Raw genomic sequence first — 15,967 nt, 5'->3', positions numbered from 1 at the left:
AATCTTGTATTTGAAAATCAAATTTTCTTTTCAATTCTGGTCTTTTCATCAGGAATGCTTGAAAATCCTCCATTTCATTAAATATCTATTTCTTTTTCCTCTGAAGAATTATACTCAAGTTTTGCTGAGTAGATGATTCTAAGTTTTAATACTGTCTCCTTTGCCCTATTGTCTAAAATATCATGTTCCAAGCTCTCTGATTCTTTAATGTAGAAGATGTAAAATCTTGTATGATCCTTACTGTGGTTTCACGATATTTGAATTATTTCTTTCTGGCTGCTGGCAATATTGCAATATATTCTTCCTTGACCTGAGAGCTCTGGAATTTGGCTGCACTTTTCCTGAGATCTCTTTCAGGAAATGACCAGTGATTTCTTTTACCTTCTATTTTATATTTTGGTTTTAGGCTATTCTGATTTGTATATTTCTCTTTAAAACAAAGTTCTTTTGATAAGATTCAGAACAGAACTTGGTATCTTAACCCATTTGGGTGGATTTAGTACGTGGTAGAAGTCAAATGTTTCCCCCTTTTCTAGCAGTCTCCAAGACAACCTTTCCATAAACATAAGTAGCTGAGAAAAGTTGAATGGATTGCTCAATTTTCATTTAATTATCTTTTCCCACAAAAATGATTTAATGAGCATTAATATTAATTATAACTATTAACAAACATTTTTTAAAAACTAAATAATTAGTGTGGAATTTGAAGGCACAGAAACATCTAAATACTGTTGACTATTTTTCCTACTTCTCCCATCTATTATTATTCACGTCAATACTTGAATATAGACATGATCTCTGAGGATTGTCGACAACTTTACCATTTCTCAAAACTTATATTTTGTTTCATGTAATTGGTTTTGTTTCATCCAGAAGGAAATTTTTAATCTTCCCAGATTTTTTCATTTGACCCACAATGCTCAAGACCATTATTACTTAACATATTTCATTAATCTGACTATTTCAAAGCCCTCTACAACATGGTGCCTACTTTTCTGGTCTTCTTTCTTTCACATACTCTACAAACCAGATTCATTGTTTAATTGTTGTCCTTTGCACATGACACTCCATTTTTCACCTCCATATCTTTGCCCCAGATCTGCCCCTTCAATCCTCTCTCTCCTAATTCCCCTGGCTTGTTTCAAAATTCAGTGAAAATCTAATTTTCTGTAGAAGGACCTTTCTCATCTGCACTGCTCCTTCCCAGGTGCTAATAATACCTTTCCCTTACAGATCGTTTTTCATCCACTCTGTATGTGTACACACACACACACACACACACACACACACACACATATGCATTATCTAGTCTTATCATGTTAATAATACATACATTTGCTTACATTATGCTCATTTTACTTGTAAATATTATTTTCTACATAATGATGTGGTCATAATTAAAAAAAATCAAATGGATAAATTGGTTTCTTTCCTGTATTTTGCACACACACACACACACACACACACACACACACACTCATTTTTTTTTCCATTCTTCCTTTCTAGATTTAAATCTTGAATCTATCAAATTTGCAAGTTCTGGAAGCATATTTAAAATCTGCCAGGTGGGTGGTGAGTGGAGTGTTAGACTTGGTATCAAACCCTTGCTGTGTGACATTGGTCAAGTCCCTTTACTTCCATCTGTTATTTCTCACTTTTTTCAACTATAAAATGGGTTTAACAATGGATTCTGCCTCTTAGATTTTTGTATGAGGATAAAATGTGATAATATTAGTAAAAACCTTTATAAACCTTCAAGTACTGAATAAATTGTAATATTATATATATATCCATACACACACATACATATATATATATAAACATATTTAATTATATATTATAAATATGTCACAAAACATACATATACACATATGTCTCTAAGAAGGAAAGGGATAAAAATGTATATATATCTCATTTTTTTTTTTTTTTGCTGGGATCCCTCTTCTTGCACAATCTAACAAAAGGTGCATCCCAGTCCCTCAGAGAGGCTACATGGCTGCAGAATTTATCTCTGTATCTTATTTAACCCCAACCAGAAGAATAGTTTTCCCCTTAGGTGCTTGTCCTTAGAACAAGAACTGTTGTTTGTCAAAAGTGTTGCACTGAATGGTCCCTAAACATCCATTCCTCATGTTGGATTAGAGCTTAGAATTACGAATCCAGGCTCTAATACCAGAATGTACCTTTTAAACCATAGTTAAACAGACTATGATGCAATTTTCACTTAATAGTATTTTCTTTTTATCTATTATCTAGAAAGATAGTTTTTAACATTCATTTTTGTAAGATTTTGAATTCCAAATTTTTCCCTTCCCAAGAAAGAAACAATCTTATATATGTTTTTTTTTCTTTTTTCCCCATTATAGGTAAAGATAGTTTTTAACATTCATTTTTGTAAGATTTTGAATTCCAAATTTTTTCCCTCCCCAAGATAGAAAGCAATCTTCTATAAGCTATACATACACAATCATGTTAAATATATTCATGATGTAATTTTCAAACAGAGCTGCCCATTTATAAGTAGGTGATCATCTAAAGAGGAAAATGAGTGTGATTGGTGATGTGGCCTTGACTAGTGTTTACATCAGTAATCACTTCAGTAATTCCCCTTGGAGGCTGAACTGGCCAGTCCTCAGAGGGATCACAGGGATCAAGCCCATGCCCTCACCTTCTCCCCATTGCTGGGGATCTGGGAATGGATCGCTGGGGCTTTTGGCTGCTGCCATTCATGCAGGTCTCAGCCCATTCCTGCCTGCCCACTGGGCACTTCTTCATGTCTTTCCACGAGGAAAGAACCTGAGGCTTGCAGAGGTGAGATACATCACATGACTTTTACCTGAATCTTCCACCTATTCATGGATCTCTTTCTGCTCTGAGGTGTTAAAGGTGCCCATTTCTGTTTGCCGCAGTGAAGGCAGTCGGAAGGTTTTTGCAGAAAGAAGCATTGTGAACATCTTCAGTTCCAACCACACATATAAGAATTCTGAAACTCACTCTGGGGAGATTGATCAAACTTTGGGGAATGAGGTTGTCTAGAGAATGAACCTGAATTTCTTTGGAAAATGAACGGAATCAGAGGATATTCTAAAGGCTTATTCTTGAGCCATCTCCCCCAGACATGAAGTTTGTTCCCCCAGGAGTGTGATCATAAAAGTCACATCTGTTTCTATCTCTGTGTGGACTTTCTAAGAATGGCAAAGGTGATGGACGGAAGGAGCCCATGAGGAGGAGGAGGGGGTTTTATCTGGAGAGAAGAGTTCCGCTCAGTCGGTCTGAAATTAGGGAAAGGAGGAAGTGACTTTTATTCCTGTGGCATAGGAGGCCCCTTCTCCCTTTATTCGTCTTTCTCTTTCTAATTTATAACCATTTCCTGATTGACTTTCATGGTATGTGTTTTCCCCACCCCCATGTTACTCGATGCCTTAAGCAGCTAAAGGATAGACCTGCTCTCTGGGAGCTTGAAGCTGGGTCCCTGCTTGCACCTGGGTCCATTGGTTAATGGATCACACAGGATGGAGATAGCCTTCTCAGTCAGACAGATGGAAATGTTCTGACCATCTTTCATTATAATAGAGAAACAAAGGGAGGAAGGCAGGGGGAGAGAGAGAGAAACAGGGAGGAGGAGGAGGAAGAAGAAGAGGAGGAGGGAAGCAAAAAAGAAAGATGGGGGATAGAGGGGGAGAAAGAGAGAGAGAAAGAGACAGACAGTGAGAGAGACAGAGATGAAAGAGAAAAGAGGGGAAAAAGAGGGAGAGGGAGAAAGAGAAGAGAGAGAAAGAGAGAAGAGAAAAGAAAGAAGAGAGAGAGAGAGAGAGAGAGAGAGAGAGAGAGAGAGAGAGAGAATGAGAATGAGAATGTGTGTGCCATTCATTTTCTTGGTTAGTAAGCTAAGGATCAAAGTGTGAGAAAGATGAATAAAAGACAACTTTGTCTTCAGATCAGGGTTGTTCTCTGGTCAACTCCTTTCCCAGACCTTTATACCCTCCCTCCCCCAATGTGATGGACACAGAAAGAGAAGGGTCATTTTTCCTTCAGACCCTCTTCCCTGCCCCCACTGCTTAGTTCCTGAACCCTTCCTCGTGTATTAATCAGCTCCCTCTAGGGTTTGAGATTTCCTGACCTAATCACAGGATTTGGGAAATCCCAATCTCTATATCGCCTGAACCCTCTGTTTATATAAAACGTGCCTCTGATTACCCAGTGGGTGCATCGGGGTTTACCTGTGTGTCCTCACATCTGTCATTGCTGATCCACATCTGGGGGGTGTTTCTGGTTTGTTTCCTCTAGAGTGTAAGTAAATTATTCCTTCTTGTCAGAGAAAACACGAGATAATTCACTTTTGTTCAGAATCAGCAGTGGGATCAAGATGTGATTAAAACAACATCCATAAAGATAGCCATGTCTCACAGGGCTAGAGGACCATATGGGAAATTTACCTGTGGACAGCTTCCAGGTGCTGTCTTTATGTTCAAGCTTTCTGCTTCTGTTTGGAGGGCATTGCCAACATTTCATTGGGAGTTGGCACTTAGGCTCCCCTGGGAGAGATGGTGGTCAGAATTCAAACTTCTCTATTAATAATAACATTAACAAAAATAATAACTTTATGATAGGCCTTTAAAGTATGGGAAACAATTTACAAATGTTTTCTGATTTGATCCTTACAACAACTGTGTGAGATGTGTTCTAAAGGCATAGGATTTGAACCCATCTCTTCCTGGATAAAAGTCTATCACTCTGTTCATTAGCCATGCTGCTATATTACCCCAAATAATTTGTTCAGAAATATAATATTCAGATACATTGACAGCTTTCTCCCCTCCCCAACTTGTTGAAGCTCTGTGATGGGTAAAATATTCAGAAGAATATTTACTCAGTTTCTGAGACAATGTATTCTATTCCAGAGATCCAGTTACTTATCCTATCTTTGCAAAGTTGTGAGTGTATATCAATGCCCTTAAAACCCTTAATCTTTTCTTTTGTTAACTGATTTAATCTATTTTTTTCAGTAATAGTTCTTAGATTCATTTCCAAAAAGAAGAGTGATTCTATGTCAACACTCTCATCTCTTCCAAGGGAGAGACACATAACCTGACCCTCATTTCCTACTAAGAAGTTTTTGGATCCCATAGATTTCTTTCATTTGCAGCTTGTTGTTCCAACTAGAATGAATCTGAACTTCTGTTTCCTTTCCCTGAAAGTATGGAAGATGCCATCCCTAGACCCTCTGGATGCTGGTCTTTGTTCTTTCCTCTTTCTACTCTCCCCTTAGCTATCTCACTTACTTACTTGGTTTCTGCCTCATTTTCCCTATCCTGACTTCAAAGAGTAAGAAAGAGGACCTATACAGACAACAATCATACAGTGCTTAGTAATTGGGTGTTCTTTTTATTATGAAGTTATCAATGTGCAATGGAAAGGGGATTACCTCCCTGTTCTCTACATATTCAGGGAGAATGAAATGTTCCTGTAAGAAATTGGGCAGGAGGGGCGGTGGTGGAACTTTTCATCTGCAAGCAAAGGAAAGAATATGCAAAGGGGCTGAAGGTAAGCCTCCAGAGAGTGGTAGGGAAAAAAATTGTGAGAAGGACCACAGAATACTTGGATCAAAGGAATAAATTTGAGCTTCTTCCTGAAGGTGGGAGTATGTATCAACTCTCCAAATCATGGGCATCTGCTTGTCTTCCAATAAATGAAACTACAACCTGCAACCAGTTAGCTGAGTGATAACCCAGGAAGGTACAGTAGAAGTAAGGAGCAGTGAGAATGCCACAATGTAGAAGAACTTATGGATGGCAAAGAGGACTAAGGATATTTATTCTCTTCACCTCCGTTTTGTTGAAAGAAGAAATGGGATTGTCACTTAAAGTATATGAGACAATAATAGTAGATAAGGAAGAGAAAGGTCAGTTCTTGATTAATTTTGTAATAAATGCTTGTTGATTGACAAATTGATTTTGGATAGGAAATAGAAATAAAATCAGATAATAGGGGATGAGCTGGAGCCAGCTTGAAGCAGCTCATGATACCTGGTTGGTCTATTTTTAGTGTGAATATTTATACCTTAGAAATTTGCAAGTGCTAAAAACCAGGGCTTGACTTACTGCTTTCTCTGTCATCTAAATGTAAGAAAATGAGGGAGAAAGTAGTAATAAAACTTAGGAATACATTTTCCTAGAGAGCTATTTGTTAAACATTTACTAGCTCACTTCTGGTTAGAACTCAAGATAAGTAAGGAGATAGTAACAAGGCACTTGTCTGCCTTTGATAAAATTAAATCATCCAGCCCAGATGATCAATATGATTGGGTTTTAGAAGAATTGGGGGCTGTGACTGAGAAGTGATTTTTAGTGACAATATAATGAAGAATGGGAGAGGTACTACAGATTTGGAGAATAAAATATGTCCCAGTTTTCAGAAGAAAACTGGAAGATGGAAAAAATGGAACCTGCAGTTTATTTATCAATAAATGACTTCTTTTGCTCTGTTAGTAAAGACATGGTTAGTAAACTCCATCTCCTAATTTTGGATATTTTTAATTACTATCTCCCATGATTGAAACTTACCTTCCTTACCTTCACCTTTTAGCTTTCTTTGATTCTTTTAAATATCAACTAATGCCCTACTTTATACAAGGAACCTTTCTTGATCCCCCTTAATTCTTATAACTTTCCTCTATTTCTTATCCCCAACTTACCCTGTTTCTATAGGTTATCTTCTCCATTAGTTTGTGAGATTCCAACTTTTGCCCTTCTTTGTATCATCAGTGCTTAATACAGTGATTGGCATATAGCCTAATAAATGCTAGTTAATTAAGTGATTAAGTATCTAGGAAAAAAAGCAGTTATCAAAAAAAATCTTGGATCTTTATATTATGAATAGATCATTTTTAAAAAAGATTTTTCATATGAATGCAAATGTATTTTAAAAACATTTTACATATCTATTAATAAAACTACATTTTATTACTTATATGATGTACTATGGTAAATCTTTTCCTCATATTGGATTATCTTCTTGGCATAAATACTATTTAGTTATAATAAATCTTGTTTTCATCAATATTTATTATCAGGATGATATATATTTTCTTTTTCTGCTTTATCGTTCTCTGGTTTGAGTGTTAGACCCATAGTTGTTTCATGAAATTTTGTAGAATATCTTGCTTCTTAATTTCTTCTTTTTTAAAATAATTAGAAAATTTTAATGAATTACAAGTATCATCCTTCCATGTGATGTAATGGGCTGAGACTCGAGTTGATGCACTGAGGTCCCAAGCACGTGAGGCTAAATAGTAATTGGACCATACTCTATTAATATATATGCTTGGAGAAAGAATGACCCCCGCTCACTCTTTGTGCAAGTCCTGATGTGTTGTATAGGAAATGACGATTTTGGTGGGTGGAGGCAAGGGGGTGGAAAAGAGGACGCGGAAAGAGAGACTGCTGGCTGTTGTCTTATCACAGCTGCTTGCATTGCTATCGTGACCTCTCTTCACCTCCGATCCCCTCTGCTAGCTGGCTTCCTGTCCAACTGTCCATATTGTTATCACAATCCTTCTTCACCTCTACTGAGAATAAAGATTGAAGATTTTTCCCTTAACCTGAATTCCTGACTCCGGCTGATTTTAAATACGCGGTCATCACATGTAGGAATGTAAACAGATCAACCTTTTTAAGTTTCTTATGATATCACTTTCCTGATTACCTCTTTTTGCTTCTCTAGAGTCCTATATTTGAAAATCAAATTTTCCATTCTGCTTTGGTCTTTTAATCACAAATGTTTGAAAACCCTCCATTTCATTAAATGACCACTTTTTCCTTTGAAAGATTATACTTAGTTTTTCTGGGTAAAGTGATTGTTATTTGTAACAATTGTTCTCTGTTCCATTGTTCTCTGAAATATCATATTGCAAGCCATCCGGTTCTTTAATGTAAAAACTGGTGAATCTTGTGTTATCCTGCCTGTGACATGAATTGTTTCTTTCTAGACATTTGCAATAGTTTTTCTTTGATTTGGGAGGTCTAGAATTTGGCTGTAATATTCCTGGGAATTTTCATTTTGGGATCTCTTTCAGGAGGTGAGCAGTGGAGTTTTTCAAATTTCATTTCACTCTCTGGTTCTAGGATATCAGGACAGTTTTCTTTGATTATTTCTTGAAAGATGATGTCCAAGCTCTATTTTTGATCATAGTTTTCAGGTAGATCAATAATTTTTCAATTATTCTCCTGGATCTATTTTTCTAGATGTTTTTCTTTTTTCTTTCTTTCTTTCTTTTTTTTAAATTAAGGCTTTTTATTTTCAAAACATATGCATAGATAATTTTCAACATTCACTCTTACAAAACCTTGCATTTCAATTTTTCCCCCTCCCTTTCCCTAGATAGCAAGTAATCTATGTTAATTATGTGCATTTTTTCTACAGATATTTCCACAATTATCATGCTGTGAAAGAAAAATCAGCTCAAAAAAAGAAAAAAATGAGAAAGAAAACAAAACGTGTTGCTTCTTAATTTCTGAGAAAAATAAGAAATAGTTCTGCTGTATTCTGCCTTAGACTATATCTGGAGTTCTGAACATCACGTTTTCTGAAAGACACTGATAAATTAAAGATCCTCTAGAGGGGAGCAGCCAAGATAGTGGACAACCTTAAACTTACATAATTAGAGGATTATTTGATGAAAATGGAGATATTTAGCTTGGAGAATAAAAGTTGGGGGTGGCAGGGAGGTGAAACCTGTATTGAAGTCTTTGAATATTGGCATGTGAGGATGGAACAAGAGGGATTGACCATGTAACCTTAAAGTTAGAACTATAGGCAATAAGTAGTCATTACAATTCAGTTCAGTTCAGTTATTTAATAGGTACCTATGTAAAAGTCGCATGAATGGATGCTGGGAGATAAAAATAAAAAATAAGTTAGACTTTGCTTATAGGGATCTTAGAATAACAAAGAAGCAACTGTAGGCTTGGTGGTCAGGAAAACTTCTTAACATGGAGAGCTATTCACAAAAAGAATAGACTGTCTTGGGAAGTAGTGGAGAGGATGGAGTTGCAAGCACAGATTAGGTGACCCCTAATTGGGGAAGAGATTCTTCTTTAGATATAGATTGCTTTAGATGGGAGGAAGACAAACAGTTATTAAGTACTTACTGTGTGATCTGGGGCAAGTCACTTCACTCTGCCTCAGTTTCCTCATTTATAAAATGAGTAGGAGAAAGAAATTATGAATCATTCCAGTATCTTTGCCAAGTAAAGTCCAAATGGGGTCACAAAGAATCTGACATACGTCAAACAATTGAATTACAAACAACATGTGCTTAGTATGCTAAGTGCTTTACAAATATCTCAACTGATCATCACAACAATTTTGCGCGTTAGTTGCAACTGTTGTGCCCATTTTCTTCTTGAGAAATTTAAGGCAGAGAGAGATGAAGTGACTTGACCAGAATCACACAGCTAGTCAGTGTCTGAATTTGAATTCAGGTCTTCTTGACTCCTGGCTCAATGATTCATCTATTGTAATATTGCTCTTGGGATATCTCCCATCTCTAAAGGTTCGAGATTCTTTGGTTTATTTCGATCATAGATCAGGGATAAGGCTGTTTCTGGGCCATCAGGTTGACTGGTTATTAGGCAGAGCTAAGCCCAGTGAGGCTCCCTGATCTGATCTCTCCCCAGCTCTTGCTGTGCCCCCCAAACTCCAGACTGTTGTCGGGATCTTGTTCATATTCCTTTGCCTCTCTGTTTTTTGAGTTTACCATTCATGCAGTCATTGATTTCGAGCTGGAAAAGACCTTTGAGCTCATGTAGTACAATGTCACATTTTACATGAGATTGCCTGCCAGCAGGTGAAGTGCGAAGCTTGCCAACTTGGCTGTGGCCGTAGGGAACACTGGGAGGACTCAAGATTCACACATACTCCAAAAGTGTGCATCCATTCATGGCTGCCCCAACTGAACTGTGTCCTCTCTCCCCCATCTGCACCTGTCAAAGTCCTACAACGTGCACTTATGAAGTACCTAGTGTTTGTTAGGCATTGTGCTGGATGCCGAGAATACAGCGGCAAACACAAAATACGAGCAGTTCCCACAGAGATTACATTCTTTTTTTTTTTTTTTTTCCTTCTCTCAGTTCAACACATATTTATGGATGGCTTGATGGGAAGAGACAAAAATGGAACAGCCTCAAAAGAGCTTAAACTTTAGACAAGCTGTGGTGTTCAAGGTCACAGAGTCTAATTTATTCTTTCACTTAACCTTTGAATTCAGTCTGGGGAGGAAGGCAACAATGATAGATCTTCCCTCTGAGATGGGCTCCCATTTATCGGGCAAGTATGTTGTTTATATTTTCTCCTTGCCATCAGACCAGGAACTTTAGAAGAATAGGGTCTATCTGTCTGTCTTTCTTTTGCCTTCAGTTGTATCCCTAACATGTGTCTAGAACATAGTAGGTGTTTCATAAGTTCTTGGTATCTTGATTATCAATTTGATATGTTGGTGAAGGATTCCAAGTTTAGGGGAGCCATTAAAAATCCAGTATCTCTCTGGTTATCCTCTTACTAAAAATTTCCTTTGGGAATCATCTTGAAATCCAGCTAACTCATTGCTCATGCTTCACTTTCCATAAATGTAGATCTTTCAATTAATCAACATCTATTAAACCCCTAGTAGGTCTATATTTAATGAATGAAGGAATGAATAATTCAACTGTAACCCAGACTCCTTTTTTGCTCAGTAATAATGTGTGTGTGTGTGTGTGTGTGTGTGTGTGTGTTTGTGTGTTTCTTGAATTTTTCTTCAAGGGGTCTGAGTAGCTTTAGCAATTTTTTGAAGCAAACAGCTGAAAATCCAGGGACCAGACATACCCAAACACAGATATACATAAACTAATGTATAAATAAGGAAATAATTAACCTAATTGAAAATCGGTTTTGTCCAGGTTTGTTTTTATCCTCTAATGGATCAAAGTTCAATTTAATGTTTTTTTTTCTGAATTTTGCCATTTTGGTTTTATGAATCTTGTCCAGATGGGTCTGCTTGGTTTGGGCTCCTTGACAAGTTGGCCCCAGCTTCTTGGGCCTTGCACAGACCCCTCCAGGGAGCCATAACATTCCCCTGATGAATATTTTGAAAAGAATGTGCTACAGAACTCTCTTAATTCTGCTTTCCCCCATCCCATGCTAGGCCCCTGGAAATCTGGAGATAATAGATTTGGGGAACTAGCAATAAAGATAGCTCTCAAATGCCTCTGGCTGGCTTGTTTCTGGGCTCCATGATAAATGGCTCATCTCTCCAGAGGCACCAGTGGCACAAACGAGACGGGTCCATCTCCTCATTTCATCCATTGATTAAAATGTCTCAGTGGGCTCTGCTCTCTCCACCCCCAGATCCCCAAGCAGTGAAATGAAGGGGAGGGGAGGTGGATCTTGTTTTATGGGACAGCAGCTCATAAAACAGGTTGACATAAGACCATAAAGTCTGACTATGATAGGAATAACACAGGTACAACCAACTATAAAGTTTTTCTGTCCCTTCCTCCTCCCTAGGCCTTGCTATACTTGATGTTGGATCCTTATTCCCTTCTATGTATATTTCTGTGGGACAGAAGAATGACCCTTTTGGCTACATACAAGGATCCTTGAGATAAGATTGCCCTGGCTCCTCGGTTGCCTCCTCATCCACAAGACTGGGTTCCTTCTAATGCTATCATTATTTTCAGCCTGGGTATTAAACTCAGTATGGGAACCCACTAACTTGGACGCCAGACCAAATTCTACTCAGCAAATGCTGACGGAAGGCTTAGGGAGAATGTGAAACCTGAGCTGATCACGAAAGAAGACAGAGACTTTGAGAGACGTGGGTGAGGAGGTGAATGCATTCCAGGCAGGGAGGAGAGCGCGTGCAAAGTCAGGGATGTGGGCAATGGGATGTGGAATCCAGGGCTCAGCAAGCCCCCGAGTTGAGTTTAGTATAGAATTTGTCCATGATGGTAACGTGAAATAAGGCGCCTCTACAAAGAGAGCTAGCTGGTGGGCCACTCCTCCATCTAGCTACAACTTGTTGCCTAATTTCAAATTAAGCAAGAATATCAAGATGGATGGGATTTTTATTTCCTGTCATGATATATTGACTTTTGGGTCATTGGACAAGGGTAGCAGGAGTTAATTTAGTGTTGATCGATGACTGATAGATGGCTTTAGGCTCAGTTGAAGCAAGCTCCGAGAGCCTCGCCTCTAAAGGCTGGTGATGAGGTACTGAGTTTTGGGAGGAATCATGGAACAGAAATATCCAGTCTCCCATTGGTCTAGGATGGCCTCCTGTTCACTCCAGTAACGGTGTGTGGAGCGATGGAGACGGGGTAGAATTGAGACCCCCATTTATAGATGAGGAAACAGCCTCAGTCTTTGGAGGAACTTTCTCACATAGCGAGGAAGAGTCAGAGTGGAGATTGGAGTCCAGCTTCCTTCCATGACGCCATACTGTTTCTGAATGTTCTCATACCTTGTCACTGCTCTTACCCGCAATCTCCTAATGGGTTTGGGACAATGCCTGTCACTAGATAATAAAACATTAGGTCCGGAGTCCAAAAGCCCTTAGTTCAAATCCAGAAACTTCCCAGGCAGCATGGTCTGGGGAATCGGGCTTCTGGATGACCCTATGGGCAGGGGTCCAGGCTCTTAATTTCTCCGTGTTTCATTTTCCTTTTCCGTAAGATGAGGCTTGATGACTCCTGTGGTCCCTTACAGTTCTATGACTTAGAGTCGTTCTCAGCAGCAGGTAACTCGGCCTTCTCCGGTCCTACACAGGAGCCAGAGGCAGCTTCTGCAGGTCCTTGAGAAACCCCTTTGTCCTCCGGACAAGAGCGGCTGTTCCTGGAAAACCCCATCCTTTATATTTGCTCATGTTTTAAGGTTAATTTCACAGGGGAAGTAGCCTAATCCTTCGGCAAGTGGAGTCTGCCTTCTCAGAATGTGATTATTGCTCATCAAAGCCCTTTTAATTGGAAATTTCAGGCCACGAATAGCCTGTAGGAATCTCGAAGCCACATGCCTATATTTATCTGACTATAATTTATTTTTTAAGGTTCTCCATACAACAGTATTGTGAAATTACTTAAGGGCTCACCCACCCGCCTCCCTCCCCACACACACTTCTATTTTTGCTCTTCATCTGGGCGACTTTAAAAGATATTACTGTTATGTTCCCCTGTTGGCACTCTTGACGGCAACTGAAAACTTAAGAATATTATCCTCCCTTCCCCCCAAAAGCCACATCTAAAAAGGTCACAGAAAGAAACACACAATTCAAATAATCTCCAACCGGTCTGCATCCGCAACCAACTCGGACACAGATGTTTTAACTTACAGCTGGAACTGGCGTCAGAGATTCATTCGACAAAACCCTGCTCGGGATGGCTTCTATAAACACCGAAGTCTGACAAAAACTAATGGATTCTTCTGCTATTTAGGGAGCTTTTGAACCGATCCTTCCTTCAACCTGGCTTTCTCCGGCGGAGGCCAGAATTAACTCTTTTGTTCTCAGTCTCTCTCTCACTCTGTGTGTGTATCTATGCAAGAGTGTCTGTTTATGTTTGAAGTAACTCAATGACCAGTCCCTATGGCCTCCCTTCCCCCTTTTTGGGGGTCGTCTCTATTTAGCATAGCTGGGAGAAGCACTGGGTTCTGCTCTTGATTTTTTTCCTAAAAGAATGGCTCGAACACACTTATTTAATGCTCCTTTCCCAACTACCCTGTAATCATTGAGGGTCCAAAGAACAAAGGCTATTGATGATGTGAATGCACCATTCCTCCTCTCCAGCTATGTCTAGGATATTCAGGCAGAGAGATTTTCCCTTTTCTCCCTTCGCTTTCATCTCCTCCTGCTCCTCAGGCCTTTGGTCCACTTGATCTTCAGTGAAGGAAGCCCAGGCTGCAGTGCTTCAGAGCCCTGGTGCTCAGCTGGCGTTGACTTTCCCTCTGCTGCCTTGCCTGCTGGGCTCCTCCATCACACCCTGCTTCCCTTTCTCCAAGACCCGAGCCACTCTTTCCAGACAATCTCTCTCTTCTGCTTTCTTCCTGCACCAGCTTCCAAGATACTGCACGTTCTCCCATCTCTCCCTCGTTCTTCCTCAGCCTCCCTTTCACTGTGTCTGACTCCAATCCCATGAGGACGATGGTCCCCAAGGCTCTCCCTTTATTTTCTTCTTTTCTCCCTTGGAACTCTCTCCTTTGGCAATTCGTTGCTAATTCTATAATCTGAGCTATCCCAGCTAGTCAGTCAACTTCCAAATCTTCAGCCCTGGCTTCTTTTCTAAGCTCTAACTCAGAGATTTGGGACTCTTTATGTGTCAGGGACCCCTTGGGAGGTCTGGTGACCTTTCTCAGAGCAATATTTTTCAATACATAAAATAAAATACAAAGGATCACAAAGGAAAGCAATTATGGTGAAATAGTTACCAAAATATATAAAAACCCCAAGTTCCTGGAACCCCTGTAAGATTCTAGATCAACATTTCCTGGAGGATTCCCTACCTGGATATCCGACTCATTACTAGATGCTTGTTTCCTTTATTCATAAATGTAATTCCATCCAAGCTGTTGTAGAGCTCTGTTGTACCATGTCTGAGTCCAAGTTTGAAAGTTGACTCTTCTCTTTATTCTTCCCTATTCTTCATTCTAATATACAGCTGTTTATCAAGTCCTCTCACCTCTGAACAGAGAGTGCTTCTCGACACCCCAGTGGCTGCGGTCCTTCCCGGATGCCCTCCTGGGCTCTTGCAGGCTCTGCTCACAAATCTGTTCTTCTCTCCCTTCCTCCCTTTCTCCTGGTGTAAACTTGGTTGTGTCCATCTGCTCTGATGCCCTTGGGATGCCTCGGAGTTAACGATTACAGATCTGGAGACAGAAATTACCTCATAGTCAAAGAAGCTTCCCCCCACTACAAGTTCATTTCATTTTGGACATCTCTGGAAGTACCTTCTGCGCTTCTCCCAAGACCTCCCTTGGAGCCCTCAGGATGTGTGCCGGACCCCTAGACTTTGTCTATCATACCATACCATACCAACCACTCCCCCCCACCTCCACATCCCCCCCAACTTTTAAACTTTTTTATGTGTTGTCTTTCCTCATTATAACATAACATTTTCTCCTTTCATTTACAACATGAGATTAGGAGCTGAGACAATAGAGAGACCCCAGGCTGAGGCTCCGCGGGCAAGATCGGTGATAGGAAACAGGAAACGCCGAGTGGTCTGGTTGGCCAAGAGTTCAAGATAGATAAACGAGGAAAGACTAGTTGGTACCGAGAGATGGCCTGGAAAAGAGAAAGGGCAAAGAGTACAAGGTTAGGCCTTCCAAGGCATGGGGAAAAATGGATGATATAAGATCATGTTTAGAGGAAGTTTGAAGAAGAACTGGATTAAAAATGAAACCACAAAATTGAGAGAAAGAGAAGATGGGCTGACCACGGAGGGAGGATGAATGATGAAGGGAGACACTGAGCATTCCCTCAGCATTCTCTGGGTATCAGGAGAAGCAAAGAAGGGCTCCAGCATTTTTAATGGCCCCTTTTGGAGAACTTAGGGGAAGACTTTAAAAAAGTTTTATAGCCTCGGTGACTGTGATCTGAATTGAGGGAAACTCCCCAAACTGCTGGGATCTCTGGTCCATTTTGGTTTTTAAGTAAAGGACAGGTGGTATCCTGTCAAAACCTCTGGCTTAGGGGCCAGGATCCTCATAATTCTAGCTTCTGCATTTACCAGTGTTGACCACAAGCCTATTGCTTAAGCCCTCTGGCCCCCAATTCCCCCATGTGTTAAATGGGAATGATGGTAACCTGGGTTTGTGGTGAGCCAAAGAACTCTTTAACCTTCTTATCCTAGAGAAACATGAATTATTATTCTATTTCTCTGCAACCCGGGCCTTTCCTTTCCTGAACTTTTGTACCTTTAAGCTTTAAATTCTCCTGGGA

At 39.7% G+C, this 15,967-nt stretch overlaps 1 protein-coding gene across 2 annotated transcripts in view; it reads left to right on the top strand.

The window, feature by feature from the left end:
- SUGCT (succinyl-CoA:glutarate-CoA transferase) overlaps positions 1 to 15,967 on the top strand; it is a 558,844-nt gene that overhangs the window by 256,188 nt on the left and 286,689 nt on the right. The gene's annotated exons all lie outside the window — the stretch shown is intronic.

This window comes from Antechinus flavipes, chromosome 1 (assembly GCF_016432865.1).
Source record: "Antechinus flavipes isolate AdamAnt ecotype Samford, QLD, Australia chromosome 1, AdamAnt_v2, whole genome shotgun sequence".
NCBI lineage: Eukaryota > Metazoa > Chordata > Mammalia > Dasyuromorphia > Dasyuridae > Antechinus > Antechinus flavipes.
This window is presented reverse-complemented; position numbering and strand designations above follow the sequence as displayed.